This window comes from Diceros bicornis, chromosome X (genome assembly GCF_020826845.1).
Source record: "Diceros bicornis minor isolate mBicDic1 chromosome X, mDicBic1.mat.cur, whole genome shotgun sequence".
In the NCBI taxonomy this organism is placed as follows: Eukaryota; Metazoa; Chordata; class Mammalia; order Perissodactyla; family Rhinocerotidae; genus Diceros; species Diceros bicornis.
In genome coordinates this window covers 14739472-14755951 of record NC_080781.1, presented here as the reverse complement: position 1 = coordinate 14755951, position 16480 = coordinate 14739472, and the positions used below count along the sequence as shown (strand labels likewise).

The following is a 16480-nucleotide window of genomic DNA, read 5'->3' as shown; positions in this document are numbered from 1 at the left end:
AACTCCAATCATAGCAACAGTGTCTCTCACCTGGTCTCCCTGCTGCCAATCTCACCCCCCTCCAATCAGCCCTTCACACCCACCACCAGAGTGATCCATTCCTCAATCCAAATCTTCCCTGGTCACTTCCTTGCTCAAAGTCGTTCAATGGCTCTCCATTGACTCCAAGAAAAAGCTCCTTTACAGGACAGACCAGGGACCTCAACTGACCCCTAGCTTGCTCCCCCCCACCCCACTATTCTTCACAACCTCTACTCCAGCCTCACAAAATATTTGCAGCCTCCAGAACATTCTTTGCATCTCAGCTTTGGTGCCTGCTGTTCCCCTCACTTGTAATGCCTTTCCCTTACTTTGAAAAACTCGTATTCATCTCTCAATGCTTACCTCTTGTCATCATCTCTATGCAATCTTTTCTGACTGCCCTCCTCCATGCCATTTCCTACCCGTTCCCAGTACAGGGCTAGGCCCACTCGTTCAGTGTTCACCCAGCCCAATTTATAACTCCTCATGTACCACATAGTGTCACATTGTATTATTAACAGTTTATTTACCAGCCTGTGAGCTCCTTGGGGTCAGCAACCATGTGTTAACCACCTCTCTAATGACAGTCCTTAGCTCAGTGACTGGCATACAGCAGGTGCTTAATAGATGTTCATTGGACAAATGAACGAATCATCCATCTGGCAAGTATGTGAAAACTAGATTATGAGGAGATGCTGTATTATAGAAGCAGGATATAGATAAAAGAATCAGATCTGAGATGGGAAATTTCCTGAGTCCTTATTTCAAGTCATCAAATATTAGAATTACAGATCTCAAAAATCACCCTGAGCAACCCTGGAAGATTGTTTTGGTTCTTTCCTACTGTTTGCACATGTCCTTTCTTCCTCTCGTTTTCTCAGGCATTCCTTTAACTGGATGAACACAGTTCTTCCATATTAATGTCCTATTTCTGTCCTAAAACATCTCCTCCCCCCCAATCCAGACCCTTTCTTTATGGACTCTTATTTTTCCCTTCTCTCTGCAACAGCAGCCATGATGAAAGTACAGAGGGGTGCCACAGTACATTTCTTTGGGAATGGGGGCCATGATGCCTGTTTATTATGCATTAATCTGAATCAATATAGTCTTTCCTGAAAACATAAGCACCTCAAAGGGCAGAAAATATGAATCACAACTGCCAGCGAGGATCAAACATTAACCCAGGGTTGTGATGAGGCCAACAAAAGAAATAGGCTAGTAATTGCCTTCCAGGATATCAATCCCTACCTTATACACACATACCCCCTCAACACACACAAAACCTTTATGGATCTTTCATCCATGAACTTGCCCAATTATAATTGCCCAGCTGTGTCTTTAGTTGTAGTCAGGCTAGGTCCTGGCAACTGAGACCTCACATACCTGATCCAAGGACTCAGAACAGTTATGGGATCTATAGAGGAAGTCTTGGGTTACTGAAATGGTTGAAGACACATTCGCAGACAAATATTTCCACAGGTAACATTAATTACTCGGAGCTGATTTAAAACCCCAAGAGCCTGATTGAAACAAGTAGGAACTGGAACTTTCTGTTGATATTCATTATTATCAATTTTTAAACTTGCACTGGGTGTCTTTCTGCCTCTGTATCAATTGAGTACTTCTAAATTTAACTCTTATTTTTCAAAAGAGGAAATTCAGTCTCAGGGAATGGTACCACCAGGGCTGACTTCTCCATTATGGCAGTAGGCCCTGTGCCTGGGGCCCATAATACTTGTAGGGGCCCACAGAAATGTTTTAATTTCTTTTAAAATCAGAAGAAAAAGTGATTTTTTAGGTCAAAGAAAATGTTCTAACGTATAATAGTAATATATTGGTCTTTACACCAATGCAATTGTAAAATGTAATTTTTACTATTTTTTTATAGAGGAAGGAGTCCGCAAAAGCAAAGTGCCCACGCAAGTCATAATGTGGCCCTAGTTTCTACCACATTGTGTTTGCAACACAACAAGGTTAGAACAGAACTTTTCAAACACAAGTTCAGGTTCCCATACTAATTATAAACTTGCCAGGCTGCTCTCTATGTATTTCACACTCTGTGGGGCCACCCCAACTTCTACAAGAGGGGAGTCATGGTTACTACTCACAGTGTGGGGACTGGAGGTTTGAAGATGCAAAGGATGGTTCGATTCAGACTGCTCTCTGCTCTGATTAAAGTAATTTCTGCTCTGCGGTTCTCTGTCAGATATCTTCATCCTGTTTTGATTACCAAAAAAAGAAAATCTTTACATCTTTAGGGATTAATTAAACCAATGTAGTTGCTTCCTTTGCTCTCTTAAAACACTTATAGGATTTAGCTTTTTTATTTTACTTTAAAATGATCAATGGTACTACTGATACCTATTATTTATTTACTGGTTTGCAACCGTATATTCATCATCTCTGTAACTCCAATTCTTAGCCCAGTGTCCGGCAAACACGCGGTGCTTAATAAATGTAAGTCACATTAATAAATAAATCACCTCTCGGGCAAGTATGTGGAAATGAGATGATGTCCGTGGACTAATTTTATGTTTAATAATCTCACACCTTGTGAGAAGGATCTTCGACCTGTGTCACAATTGGCATTTTAGGAGGTGATCGGTGGGCCCTTGCCACCTCTCCCGCCTCCATCAGCCAGCCACTTCCTCCCTCCTGGGCTCTGTTCTCTCCCCTCTTCATCCTGGGGTAAGGCATGGTCCCCAGTCCGTCAGGAGGCAGCAGGGTCCCCGTTCCGCTGGCCCTCCCCAGAGCCCCCCCCCCCCCGCCTCCCGCGTCCCGGGCGCCCCTTCTTCCTGCCACCCCGCGCCGCCCACAGCCACGCCCTCCCCGTGGGCGAGATCACCTGTCCCTCCTCAGCCACCGCCTCCTCGGGTACCCTTTCGCCCCCCTCCTGCTCCCCCTCCTCCGCCACCTCCCCCAAGCCCTCCCCTTCCCCGCCTCCTCCCACCCCTTGGTGTATATAGTAAAGGCCGGGCGCCGCACGCAGACACACACTCGTCCGGACACAGGCGCACACACGCTCACGCACAACCGGCAGCGGCGGCGGCGACAGCGGCTCAGTGACAGCGGCGACGGCGGCTCCCACCGCTGCGCACCCCCTTCAGGCGGCCGGCGGCGAGGCCAGACCGGAGAGTTCCCGCACCCGCGACCACCCCGCGGCTTCCTGGAGGCGGCGACCGCGATTGCGAGGTAGCGGCCGCGGCGCCCCCGTGCGGGCCGGGGTCCCCCCCCGCCCTCCCCGCGCGGACCTGCCACCGGGACGCAGGGGGCGCGCCGGGCTGGGCGCGCCTGGCGGGGCCCGGCGCCCGGGGAGGGGCCTGCTCCCGGGGGCAGGACGGCGCCCGGAGGCCGGGGCCAGCGGGGAGGGCCGGGCGGGGGCGGGGACGCGGGCCGAGGCCGCCACCCGTGCGGCGTCCCCGGGCCCCACTCCTGCTCCCGGCGCCGCGCACTGGCCGGCAGGGCCGGGGACGGCCGGGGAGGCGGCGCCGGCCAGCGGGGCGGGGGCCCCGAAGTGGGTTTCGGGCCGCAACCGGCGCTGGCACCAGGCGCAGAGGGCGGCGCGCGGCGGACTCCGCGCCCGGGCACCGCACCGAGCCGCCTCCGGCTCTGCCGCTCTGCCCCGGCCCGGAAAACCCGGCGCCTTCCAGGCCCTTCGAAAGATGGATTCTGTTGACGTATCTGGCAGCCCTGGCGAGCCGGGTGGAAAGTTGGGTTTTGCCAGATCGCACTGGGCTCGTCTTTGTGACGCTCGGCCAGCCCCGCATCATCCCGGAGCCGGGTGAGTGTGCGTCGGCGCCCCGGGAGCCCGCGTGCCCCCCAATGCCCAGCCCCGGGGTGGCCGCACCAGCTCGGGCTTTCTGCCATGTTAGGCACCGAGCAGCGTTCTCGCTGCATTTTTGCGTGCGTTTCAGCCGTGCCTTTTGCTGCGGAGAGAGTTCTTGCTTGTCTCCGCGTTGGCTTTTTCGGGGTTGGGGTTGTGCTCTGTGTGTTTGCTTGTTTGCTGTTTAAAGCCCGACTATTGTTCAGGATAAGCTCCGCCTGGGTGGGGAAATGGCATCCCACCACAGTTGCCGGCGAGGGGTAGAAATGTTGCCAAACAGCTGCTGCTTTGTGCTTCCCTATCAGAAGTCCCTGGAGGAGGTTTGGGGCACGACGGAGAGAGGGATAGGGCACGGAGGAAGAAGGTGGCTTTGGAGGAGCGAATTGTCATCCACCCCATGGCACGCAATCAGCCTCCCTTTCTGCCTGCCAAACTTTTATGAATATTCCTTTTGTGGCAGGGGAAAGCTTAATGAATTCAGCCCAGTTTTCCAGGGAAAAGCAACCCGGCTTTAACAATGGTTTGAGAACTTAATCAATGAGAAAGGCAGGGGGAGGAGGAGGAGGCGCTGACACCATATCGGGGATGTGGCTGCTTCTTGCAGAGTCAGGTAGGAGAGAGGTGGGCAGAGCAGGTCACAGCGCCCGGGTGGCCGCGTTCCCAGAACTGTCGGTGGCTCTTACCTGTGCCCGCTGGAGCCACCCTCCGTCGTACCCTCACCTCACCGTCTGCCCACAACTCGGTGATGGGGCTTGAGGGACGGCTTGTGGCAGTGCGCCGGCCGGCCCCCCTCATCTGGCGTTTTTAAGGATGTGTAAATATTTTGCTGAGGATAAGTGACATCAACAGAATGATATTCCGCAGAGCCCGAGTGTGCAGCGATGATAAATAGATACGACCAAACAAAGTTTTGATAACCGCGGATTCTCATGGCTCGCTCTGTTTCATTTGGGTCTTTGTTTTTGTTGGTTTAGCATTATCTCTCATCCTCTGGTGTGATCCCTTTATTTAGCTGATTCTTGGAAGCTTCTCTTTAGAACAGAGAGAAAAGCAGCCAGCAGGGAGAAAACAATTCTTAGCCTTACATGCAGCAGGCAAGGTTTTCTGTCCTTTTCCCAGGGAATCTTTCCCACTGTTTTCGAGATGTCTCTTTTCCTCCTTTTGAGTCGTTTGTTGATTGACCAAGAGACTTTTGATAACTTTGAAAATGTGCTGTGATGTGCCTTTGTTACAGTAGAGGGGTGGCTGAGTGGGAGGAGGACAGTGGGGAGGCTAGTGGGTGGGAGACACTCACCAGAGCAGCATTACGCCCCCACCCACTGTTTTGTCCTTGGTGTTTTCTTCTCAAAGGGGAACATGGGGAGCTGTGCCACTTTCAGAAGCTGGGGGTGGCCGGAAGGCACAGAATCATAAGCCCAGTGGCATCCCAATCTCTCTGCCCCTTAGAAGCCCAGAGAAGCCACCCACTCACCCCCAAACCCACCCCCACCCCTACACACAATATCCTGCGAATGGGCACTTGCACCTCATCCTGAAAGATGCCCACTAGAGGCATCCGCAAGGCAGCCCGGCACCGTGAGCCGAGTCAGACTGGAACTTGGGGTACTGGCTGCTTTGGCACCAGCCTCTGGGACCATTCAGCCACCCAGGGGGTCCTTTATTATGCAAAAAAGCCCCAGACCTCCAGCAGTGAGGTTTGGCCCTGGAAAACCTGCCCATCTCGGGAACGAATGAGAAAACAGCTTTTCAGGTGATGCCAGTTGCCAATGTGAGAACTTGGTTGGTGGGCAGTTGGGCAAGAACTGTGAAATAAATAAAAAGTCTTGTGGCCAGAAAACAGAGCCACTGAGACAGGGCCTCTGAAAGGCAAGAAAGAAAAGGCTGGGAGATGTGTGACGAGGTGTTGCTATGAGGGCTGTAGCACCAGGACACACATATAGCTCGAGCTATAATGACGCGAAAACTAGATAGGACCAGCCTCCCCAAATCCGTTTGACCTGGAATGGGGGTATTCTGTATGTGGAGATATCCATGTACAGTGTGCTCTGAATCTACAGTAGGAAAATAGCAAGTGTCTGTTCTCTGGCTCCTTCCCTAACCTTAGGTTTAGGGGAGGAGGGTAGTGGAGGGAAATAAACTGGGAAGGGGATTAACATTTGTTGTTGCCCTCTGTCTGCCAGACACTTCACATGTGGGAAACCATGATGCGATGTAGGCATTATTTTACAGATAAGGAATCTGAGGCTCAGAGAAATTTCCAGTCGCACGTCTGATTCCAGACTTTGGTGGTTATGATTTAAAGGGGCAACATGTTCCTCTCCCCCTCTCCCAAGTCTCTTGTTTGTTTCTCCCAAAGGCCGTCATCCTCAGCCCCTACCCATTCAGAAAATATGGTACCTAACTGGGGAGGAAAAGCCCACCAGTGAGGCAGCCCAGCTACCCAGGGTACATGCTTATGTGCCGAGCAGATAGTCCTAAATAGTCCCTAACTATTTCAGGTGGAAAGACTGTGCGTTTTCATCTTGGAATCCCCAATATCCAACCGTTGCTTAATAAATGAGAGTTGAATGACTAAATGATGGAGCTGATGGAGTGATGAGGAGGCAGCTGTAAGTCATTGTAAAGAGAGACCCAGCAGGGAGAAATCCGGAGATTCGTATGCTTACTTGGGGACTCCGAGTTCCTGGTGTCATGCCCCTGGGTAGTTCCAAGCTGACAAACCCAGGTAAGATGGGCAATAGCATTCCCATCTTGTAGATAAGGAAACAGGCTGAGACAGATTAAGTAATTAGCCCAAGGTTCATGGTGGGACCAAATAAATTTGAGACCATCTCAAATAAATAAACTCTTAATAAAGATGAGATGGAGTCTGCTATGCAAATGTGTCACCAAAGCAAGTCCCTTAGCCCCATTCCAAACAGATGGTAGCTTTGAATTCCCTAGAAATTCTCAAGCCATTGAAAAAGCCAGGATTTGAATCCATATATGAGATGTTTCTGACTCTGCTGCCTCCAAGATCAGAATATGTGGGGGACCTCAGAGAATGAGGCACTCAAGGGGGGTGGAGAAGACGGCTGATTGTACTCTCCCCTGCACAAAAGCCTGTGTGGGCTTCTGAATTAAGCTTGATTTGGGGATCAGGGTGACATCTTTGCTGTAGAGTTGGCAGCTCTTGTCTTTGGAGAATGCCTCTGATTACCACTTCTCCCTCCCACCTGATGGTCTGCCCGAATGCCCATCATCTCATTCTTTCCAGACTCACGGCGTCTCCTTTGTGGCTCACAAATTTTGATGAGCCTCTTGAGTCTACCGCTCTCCTGTGTTCTGATGGCAGCTGGTGAGGGGGTGATTTTGGTGGCCACGTTAGTACTTCTGGATTTTGCACATGACCTTTCTTCTCTCTCCAGCCAAGAACACCCACACGAACACACATGCATGCGCAGACACAGACGCACCTAATTTGATCATGTTTCTGTATCTGCTTCACCAAATTAGATTGCAAACCCAGAATTGTTATTGAAAGAACGTACGTGACTTGGGTGATCTTCTCTCCGAGCGCCTGCCTTAAACAGATCAGAAGAGCTAAGATGGAGGCAGCTCAACCAGCAGATGCCTTGAGTAATGATTATACTCACTGGCCTTTCCACTGCTGTGGGGCAGCCCCCCACAATGTAGGCATGGCTTCTGGGCCTCTCAGACAAGCCCATTTTAATCTCCACTTAGAGGTAGCGCTGGGCTCCTAGAACATCTCAAGCCTTGCAGTTCCCATTTCTGCTGTAATTCTTAGCTCCAATAACTCTCAAGCCAATCCTGCTCTCACCTGCCACTCTTCTTCTCACAGCCTTTTTGGTCGTTAAGCACAGCACTGTCTAATAGAACTTCCTGTGATGATAGAAATGTTCTATATCTGCACTGTCCCCTGCATTAGCCACTAGTCACATGTACCTATTGAGCAGTTGGAAGGTGGCTAGTCCAAAGTAGGACGTGCTATAGGATAACATATGCACAGGATTTCTAAGACAGTAGAAAAGAAGAACGCAAACTAGTGCATTAATAATTTTTATATTGATTATATTATATAGTGAAATGATAATATTTTGAATATATTGGTTAAGTAAGCTATAGTATTAAAGTTAACATCACTTGTTTCTTTTAACCTTTTTAACGTGCCTACTTGAAACTTCAAAATTATATATATATTTCTACTAGACAGTGCTGCTCTAGAGCAAACTAACCACCAATCTGTACCTTCAGCCTCGTAGCACCTCCAGATGTTTAGGGGACATAAACGCCCTCCATCTCCGTGGCAGGTGGGAGGTATGGGGCTAACTCAATAGCATTGGGTGACTTTGATTTTTGGTAGCTAAGGTGCCATTTTGGGGGGTCCCCATCAAGCCTATCCTTGAGCATGTTTGCTCAGTCAAGTTCCGTGAGGAATGGGGGCTCCAGAAACTTTATGGAGACAGGAGAGCAGGGAGGGGGGATAGGAGTAGGCAGGGTTGGCCTGAACAAAATGGCCCCTTTCCTTTCCTTTCCTCCACCCCACCCCACCCCACCCCAGGCGGGTGTCCTTCTCCACTGGAGAGCTGTCTCCCTGCCTGAGCAACTGATTGCCTTGACACCTGCTCTAATAATATCCTTCCCGGGGATTTGTGCTTGGAGGAGAGTGTCCCAAGTAGACACCCTAATGCTGAGAGTGGGTTATTTGAGGCTGGGGCCAGTCTTAACGAAGGATAAAAGGGGATGCACATAGTCATTTCCTGACAGCTTGTGATGAATACAAGAGCAAAGAAATTAATACAGTTTCTGTGAGAGAGACAGAATAAATGCAAGGAAGCCCAATTTCACACAGTGTGGTGCCACAGATGAGGAAACCTGACCAAGGGACAGTTCAGGGGGGTGGGGGAAGGATCGCAGCTGGTACTGGGGTCTTCCTGGGCCCTTCCCTGGGTGCTGGGCATGGCCCGAGTAGACAGAAAGGGCTGCAATAATGAACTTGGGGCTGCAGTGATTTATAGGTCAGACGCCTGTGGCTCTGGCTCCTGAGGGGGCTGCCCCCACAGGGGACCCTTGGCTGACCTCCTTGAGCGCCTCGGAAGGAGCTGGTTTTGTTTCCCATGGCAGAAGCAGACTGTTTACTGGAGCACAGGAAGAATCCGACATTCTGGCGAAAAATAATTCATTAACAGCCAGGGTATTACCAGTTCCCTGGAAAAGCTCCTCCAGCTGCACTGTAGCAACTGTTCTTTTTCAGCAACAGAATCAGGCCTCGCTGGCAGCCAAGACTGGGTGTGTTTGGGCGTTTTTGTCATTGTTGTTATTTTTGCCTTTGTGTGTATGGCCACTTTTGCCTTATAATGCAGAGAAAGGAACGGTGGCCTGGAAGGGCTGAAATGGTATAGCTGTCAGCCATTCTTTCCTTCATGGTTTAAGCCTGAAAGCTCTAGGCCGACTCTAAGAACATGTATTTTTCTTGACCAAAGCCCATCCCCATGCTGGGGGCACTGCAGAGCCACACAGAATGTTCTAGAACTATAGGAATTTTGGAAAATCTCAACACCTGCTCTTAAGACCCTCTGGAAACAATGGGTTGAAGGACTCCCACCCCCACCCCTCTACAGACACACACACATCAGGCAGAAAGTCCTATCTTAGCTGTGTGGAATTCTTTGCTTACTATTAATTGGCACAGTGGGGCCCAAGTATGTGATTCATCATCCCAGTTTGGAGGGCATTTGGAAATCCAGGCAGGCATAACCAAGAGAATGGGCTGCATGTTTTGCTCACTAAAGAATGATTGAATCTACAGTAAATAAAATGGAATGATTCAGGAAGCTTTTTGTGCTCTGGAAAAATCTGCTTTAAAAAAAGGTTTTTGTCTGCTTGTTTGTTTTTTAATGCCTCATGCTCAGAAATGTGTACCCAGCTAGCACGAAACGGGAAAGAATGGCATTTCCTTGTTTTCGTTTTTTTAAAACTCTAATTGCAGGTTAAGTAAGATACAATGTATTGATTTTGGTTTTGTATGGAACATAACTAGATAATCATTTTATTTTATGAGATATTAATTTCCATCCATTTAGACTGATGAAATATGCATTTAAAAATGCACCCTACCTACCCCCACCATTATCACAGTATTTCTTTAATGTTCCTAGATTCAGATTGAGAACGTATTTCATTTATTTGGAAAGGAATAAATATGTCCTTAGTCAATATGTATGTAAACCAACCTTAGATTTCAAAGAAAATGGGGTCTTCTCCCTTTGATTACTGCCAAAGATGAATATTAAAGGCCGAGCATAGTTGGCTTTATCTAGAGCATAGTTTCTCCACCTTGGCTCTGCTCACATTTGAGGCCAAATCATTCTTTGTTGTGGGGGTGTCCTGTGCACTGTAGGATGTTTAAAAGCATCCCTGGCCTCTACCCGCTAGATGCCAGTAGCATTGCCCCCTGCCCTAGTTGTGACAACCCAAAATGTCTCCAGACCTTTCCAAATGTCCCCTCTGGGACAAAATCGCCCCCCGGTTGAGAACCACTGGTCTAGACCAAGATTTAATAAGTAATTTGTGGTTTTTGGAAAATTCAATTTGAAATAATGAGACACAATTTTCCCCTCTGACTTTTATATATACAATTTGTAGGAGTGATTAATTAACAGTTGGAAGTGGGTCATGTGCCTGATTTAATTCTAAGATTGGTGAGAGGGTCTATAAGATCCTATAAGCACAGTTTTTTTATGGCAGGCAATCGAATAAGGCATAGGTAATGGGGGGCACATTGTAATAACTAAGGGCTTCTCTGGTTTTTCATAAAGAGAACAGGTTGATTCCCCCCTAATTTCTTTTTCATATGCACCTGATTCCAGGCATGCCTTCAAACCACCAGGCATCTTCCTCCACCCCCACCCCGTCATTTCTCCTGTAGCATCTTAAGCCTGAGCCAATTAATTTAGCCTTTTAGTGTACTTGGGAGAGCTCTGCTCGTAACACTGTAATAGACTCATTTCAGATCGTGGCAGCCCTTTACCCATCACTAATTTCTGTGTTTTCCAGTACTGTTGAGAAAGTCAATGGTGAGTAGAGTGAGCATTTTTCAAAATTATTGGACATTCAGATTCACGTGGTCTCCACCACCCCTCCAAATTTTTTTCCCTCTTACACACATTTGTTTCCTTGCAGCAATTCTGCTTGAGAAAGAGAACGTCAGCAGGGCTCCTTCAGGCAGCTCGAACCTGATAAGGCCTGCAGTCAGCAGCAGATGAAATGCTGCCGTGGGACAAGCCCTTGGCCATCTTCTTCCTGATGGTCCCTTGAAAGGCTAGGCAGGAGGATCATGCATTCACAGGGAAGGTGTCATGGGGGTAAAACATGGAAATGGGATTGGTGCTTGGGGGACAGAGGGAAAATGGAGACGTGAATCACTCATTACACAGGAAAGTGTCCAAGGTCAACCCTGCCCTGCTAGTCTTTGGAGTGGGATGAGCATTTGCGGGTGCTTGAGGGCTGGGCAGGTGCTCAGTGCAGACATTAGTGGGGGCTGCTTCGTTTTGCAGCCATCCAAGGTGGGCTGACTTTTTCCAAAGTGTGTCTGAAGGAGTTCAGAGTATCGTGTGGAGAGGGATTCCTTTGCAAGCTTAGCCAGTGAGGAAAGATGGAAAGGTGAGCATGTAGTGGGTTTCCCAAGCCAGCAATAGACCTTCATTGGCGACTTCTAGCCTTGCTTGAAGAGTAGTTTGACTCTTCCTTGTCATCGTAAAAGAAGAGGCAGTGGGCTGGCAGACATCCACGGCGCGCTGGGTCCAGGCAGATAAATAATTGATTTGCAGCACGTGACACTTGGTCATTGTAAGTTGCCAGCCCCTCGCAGGCCAGGATTTGGGTGATGGTTGCAACACTGGGAGAGGAAACAGGACCATAAATCTGGGCTTTGGAGGCCAGTTTCATGGTGCAGAGGCCACTGGGGCCACCGCTGTGTGCTGCAGAAGCAAACAGACAGGTCCGAGTGGTATGTTGTTCCTCAAAATAATGGCAATGGAAATGGCTGTGAAAAACATTTAGACCCTTGTCATAAAAATGCAAACAGTCTTCCTGCTATAGGGAAAAGCTAAATAAACTCTATTGCAGCTGTATTAAGTAGAAACAGATTTGAAAATCGGGTGTTTTTTTTCCTGAGACACTTATTTATAGCAGGTTGGGCAAAGGCTGCCACTATCTTTCGCGACTCCGGAAGAGTGTTTTCCAGATGGTCCTTGCTGTTTTTCTCTTTATTAAGCTTAGCTGAACACAGCCTCACTTGGAAAGGCTCATAGAAACTGGTGTTATTTTTTTCGGATTACAATGGCCATTGATTGGCTAACAAATCAATGGATGGGAATAGATTGAGTCTGTGCCTATGAATTTCCTTTTGCATTTAAAAATAAGAAAAATGTTAAAGAAATCTCAAAATAGAGTGCTCTTTCTTCGACTATATATATCAAAGCTTTGAAAACCATTCGTGGCCATATTTTCTATTAATTTACATTTGCCTTTTTTTCTAAAATAATGCCCTCCTCTTTGCTAAAACTGCAATGTTACTGTTTCCTTTCCAACATCTAAACAATGTCCAGATACATTTCAGATTGAGCAATTAGCTCTGGCTGCAGTTTCCTTTCATGAAAAAAAAAATCACTAACCCGCTAGACTAAATATGAAATGATTGAATGTGAAAATATCAATATGAGACCATTTGTTCTCGGATCCTTTGTGGCTTATCACTTGCATTTTAAGAAGGCAAGTAAAGACTGCTTCTTGCTCTGTCTTTCCATGTTGGGCACACCCACGCCAGAAACCTCAAGCTTTGTTTTTGCTCTCAGGAGCTGCGCAGCTGGATTTGGGGTCATCAAGGCTTGATTCTTACAGCTTAAACCACACAGGGAACCATTTTGGAATGTCATGTAAACCAGTGGTCCCCACAGACCAGGCTTGTGGACCACTGCCTGCATGGAACAAAATTTCTACCCATTCACAGTGGCGTGAAAGAAAAGTGAAAATGTAGTGAGTTTCTTTTGTAAAGCTCAACCCTTTCCGTTTTACAGAACTGCCCTGTATTCTTAAATGGCCTTTCCCACTTTTCTTGGTGTTAAAGTCTCTTTTGTGAATGATCAAGAGAGTACATGGCATTTGTAGTTGGACAGCTTTTTTTGACAAAGTCAGAAGTGTCCGACTCATGTTGGATCCTCCATTTTTTTTAATGTTACTCATCCAGAACATTAGAAAGTCTGGGATTCACCCAGGAGGCCTGAGTGGATCAGGAAGGGGAGGCTTTATGATGATTCCTCAGCCAGACAAACCAATCTGAGCGAGGGTCCCTTACTTGACTTTTCTGACCCATCACCCACAGAGAGCTGGCTTTGTCCAAAGCCCATGTGAAGAATGGAATTGCTTCTCCAGCGGAGTTTGAAGGGGAAAACTGGCCTCGTGGTCATAATGTCCAGATGGCCTCAGCTCGGCTCACCTGGGTGTGGCCCCAGTCTCCTTATTGCTCTGCCCTACATTGCAGCTGTTCTTGCTCCCCAAGCTGCTATTCCTCCCGCTAAAGCACCTCTCTAGCCTCGTCACCCTAGCTCAAGAACAGTCAATGGCTCCCTATTTCCCAATCAGTTAGAATAAAATTTCACATATGAAGCCCTCTTCCTGGTTTCCCAGCCCATCCTCCTGCTCATGACTGGCCTTCAGTAGGGAGGATGTCTCCAGGTTGTACAATTGCTCTGGGCTGGGTTTTGTTTGTTTTCTTTTTTTTTTTAATTTTATTTATTTATTTTTCCCCTAAAGCCCCAGTAGATAGTTGTATGTCATAGTTGCACGTCCTTCTAGTTGCTGTATGTGGGACGTGGCCTCAGCATGGCCGGAGAAGCTGTGCGTCGGTGCACGCCCAGGATCTGAAGCCGGGCCGCCAGCATCGGAGTGCGAGCACTTAACCAATAAGCCACCAGGCCGGCCCTGTTTGTTTTCTTATATGGGGGGAGGTTTACAAGAGTGTTACAAGCTCTCTTGGGCATCTTTCTAGATGAACACCACCGAAGCCTTGAGTCTAATGTAATGGACCATCCCGGGGATTGTGACATCAGTGATTTAAAAAAAAAAAAAAGCCCCACACAACATGAGGCTCTCTGGCTTCAAGAATTGTAGCCTAACTATGAGTCTCTTACACACTGCTTCTGGATTAGAATGCCACCTTTCTGGCCTGCCAGAAAAAGGGGATTGCTTTGAGATGGCCTTGCTGGCTTGTCCTGCTGAAAACAGAGCCACTTACACAAGCTCTGAAATTTGCAATTGAAACGCAGTGGAAGGAGTCCATCCTAGCCAATGCAGACTGTCCGTTCCATTAGAAAATGTCTCCAGTGGCTGCTCATAAAATCATAATGGCAACAATATTACCTGTCATTTGTCAAGCTCCTACTATAGGCTGGACAGTTATACCAGGTGACTTAACGTTTATTATTTTGTTTCCAGCTCCATAACAACCATATGAGGTAGGTGGGTATTATAAGTTTCATTTCATAAAGGAGGAATTGGGGGCTCAGAGAGGGTTAGTAACTTAAACAAGGTCTTCCAGCTCATAGGAGGTAGAACTGGGATTCTATACGACCCAGTTCAATAGAACTTTCTGCAATGATGGAAATATCCTACATTGTCCAACATGATAGCGACTAGCTATAAGTCACTATTGAGCACTAGAAATGTGACTAGTGTGGCTGAGGCCTGAATTTTTTCTCTTATTTTTAATTAATGTTATTTAAAATTTTTTTTGTTAACCATTTTTAGTTGTACAGTTCAGTGGTATTACGTACATTCACATTGTTGTGCAACCATCACACCATCCATCGCCAGAACTCTTTTCATCTTGCAAACTGAATCTCTGTACCCATTAAACAGTGGGTAACTCGCCATGGCCCCCTGCCCCCGTCCCTGGCAACCACCACTCTACTTTCTTTTTTTTTAAATCTCCCTTTTTCCCTCACATCCCAGCCTCTGGTAACCACCATTCTACTCTCTGTTACTATGAGTTTGGCTTTTTTCTTTTTAATTCCACATTTAAGTGAGACCGTGCAATACTTGTCTTTCTATTTTTAATTTTAAATGTAAATTGCCCCATGTGGCTAGTGGCTACTGTATTGGACAGAACAGCTCTAGAACATGCTTGTTTCACTGTGCCTTTCTGCCCCTCTGCTCTCAGCTTTATATGCCCCTCTCCTATAATGCTCAACAGCTTTGCATCTCTCTTCCTCCCTCCCAGCCCAACACAGCTCCTTCCTTTCTCAGAGGCCTGGAGCCCAGTGGTTCTCAAGCTTTAGTGTGCATTAGAATCGCCTAGAGGGCTTGTTAAAATCCAGATTCCTGGGGCCCACCCCCAGTGCTCTGGAGCGTGGGCCCAAGAATTTGCATTTCTAACAAGTTTCCAGATGCTGCTGGTGCTGCTGGTGCTAGGACCTTTGGTTGAACATTATCTACCTGGGCTTAAGGACTAATTCCTGCATCTTAAAGTGGTGTGTCCTGAGCTTCAGCTGTTACCTCCTGGTACGCAGAGAGCAGTGGGTGCTGGCTCAGATCAGCTGGGAGAAGCTCCTGCCTGCTGCTGTCCTGGAGACCCGATTTTCCCCTAGTCCCAACTGGATTTGGGCCACAGTTAGGTTTGGTCACTCCCTTGGCAATTGTTCTGGAATGCATTTGTTTTAATTTGGGGTTCCTTGGGAGGGGATGGAGAGCCGGGCAGAGTGAAGGAAGAGGCACGATCTCTAGGAATTGCCTGAGCACCCTAATGATGTAGGGCAAGCCCAGACAGAGGCCCATTTGCTGTCCAATCTGCTGGTCTCTGGCAGAAAAGTTAACTAGGAAAGAAAAAGTGAAGCAAGGGAGGCAGACAGGAAACAAAGCTGGGTCCCCTCACCCTTATTTCTTCACCCTAAAGTCCTTGTCTGTTTTGGAGGGCAAAGGCCAAGTGCTCTGAGGCAGGATTGGAGGCGAGGGGTGTGAGTGGCAAGGGGACCTGGCGAGGTCCCTGGAAAGGGGACTGTCATGTTGGCTACCTTGCCTCTTGATCTAGCTTTCATCAGTGCTGAGAATGTTGTTCTTGTTTTTAAAAAATACGGGGGTAAAGGTAGCTGAGGTTACTCCTGAAAGTAGCTGTTAGGCTGTTTTTCTTGTGAATATTTGTAAAATATAAGAGTAAAGTGGAATCATTTTTTTCCTAAGTGTGCACAAATCTTCTGTGTTTTCTCCCACAGAACCGATGCTTTTTTCTCTTCTCTCTCTGTTTCTCCCTCTTTGTTTTGTTTTGTTTTGTTTTTGGAGAGCAGAAATCATGTGTCTTTTTTTGTGGCTTGGTCTCAAACCAGCTTTCATTCTCTTGAGCCAGGCAGCACTTCCTAAAGTTCATGTTAATCACCATCTATAAAAACCCAGCCCTCCTTGGTTCCTGGCAGTGTGCTCTGTGGCACTTAGATGCTGATAATGTGTTTAATAAAAAAAAGTACAAACACACAAATTTCCCCAAGTTTGTCAATTTCCAAAAGCAAGTCTTCAAAGGCATGAACTCAAGGCCTCATTTCTGTTATTACAGGGGTTCTGTCCCCATTAATTGGTGGTGAAATGTCA

At 47.6% G+C, this 16480-nt stretch overlaps 1 protein-coding gene across 1 annotated transcript in view; it reads left to right on the top strand.

Moving 5' to 3' along the window:
- The first annotated feature begins 3104 nt into the window (after positions 1-3104).
- RAI2 (retinoic acid induced 2) overlaps positions 3105-16480 on the top strand; it is a 60660-nt gene continuing 47284 nt past the window's right edge. Inside the window, exon 1 of the mRNA XM_058535168.1 lies at positions 3105-3213. The gene's annotated coding sequence lies outside the window, so the exon portion shown is untranslated. The remainder of the gene's footprint in view (positions 3214-16480) is intronic.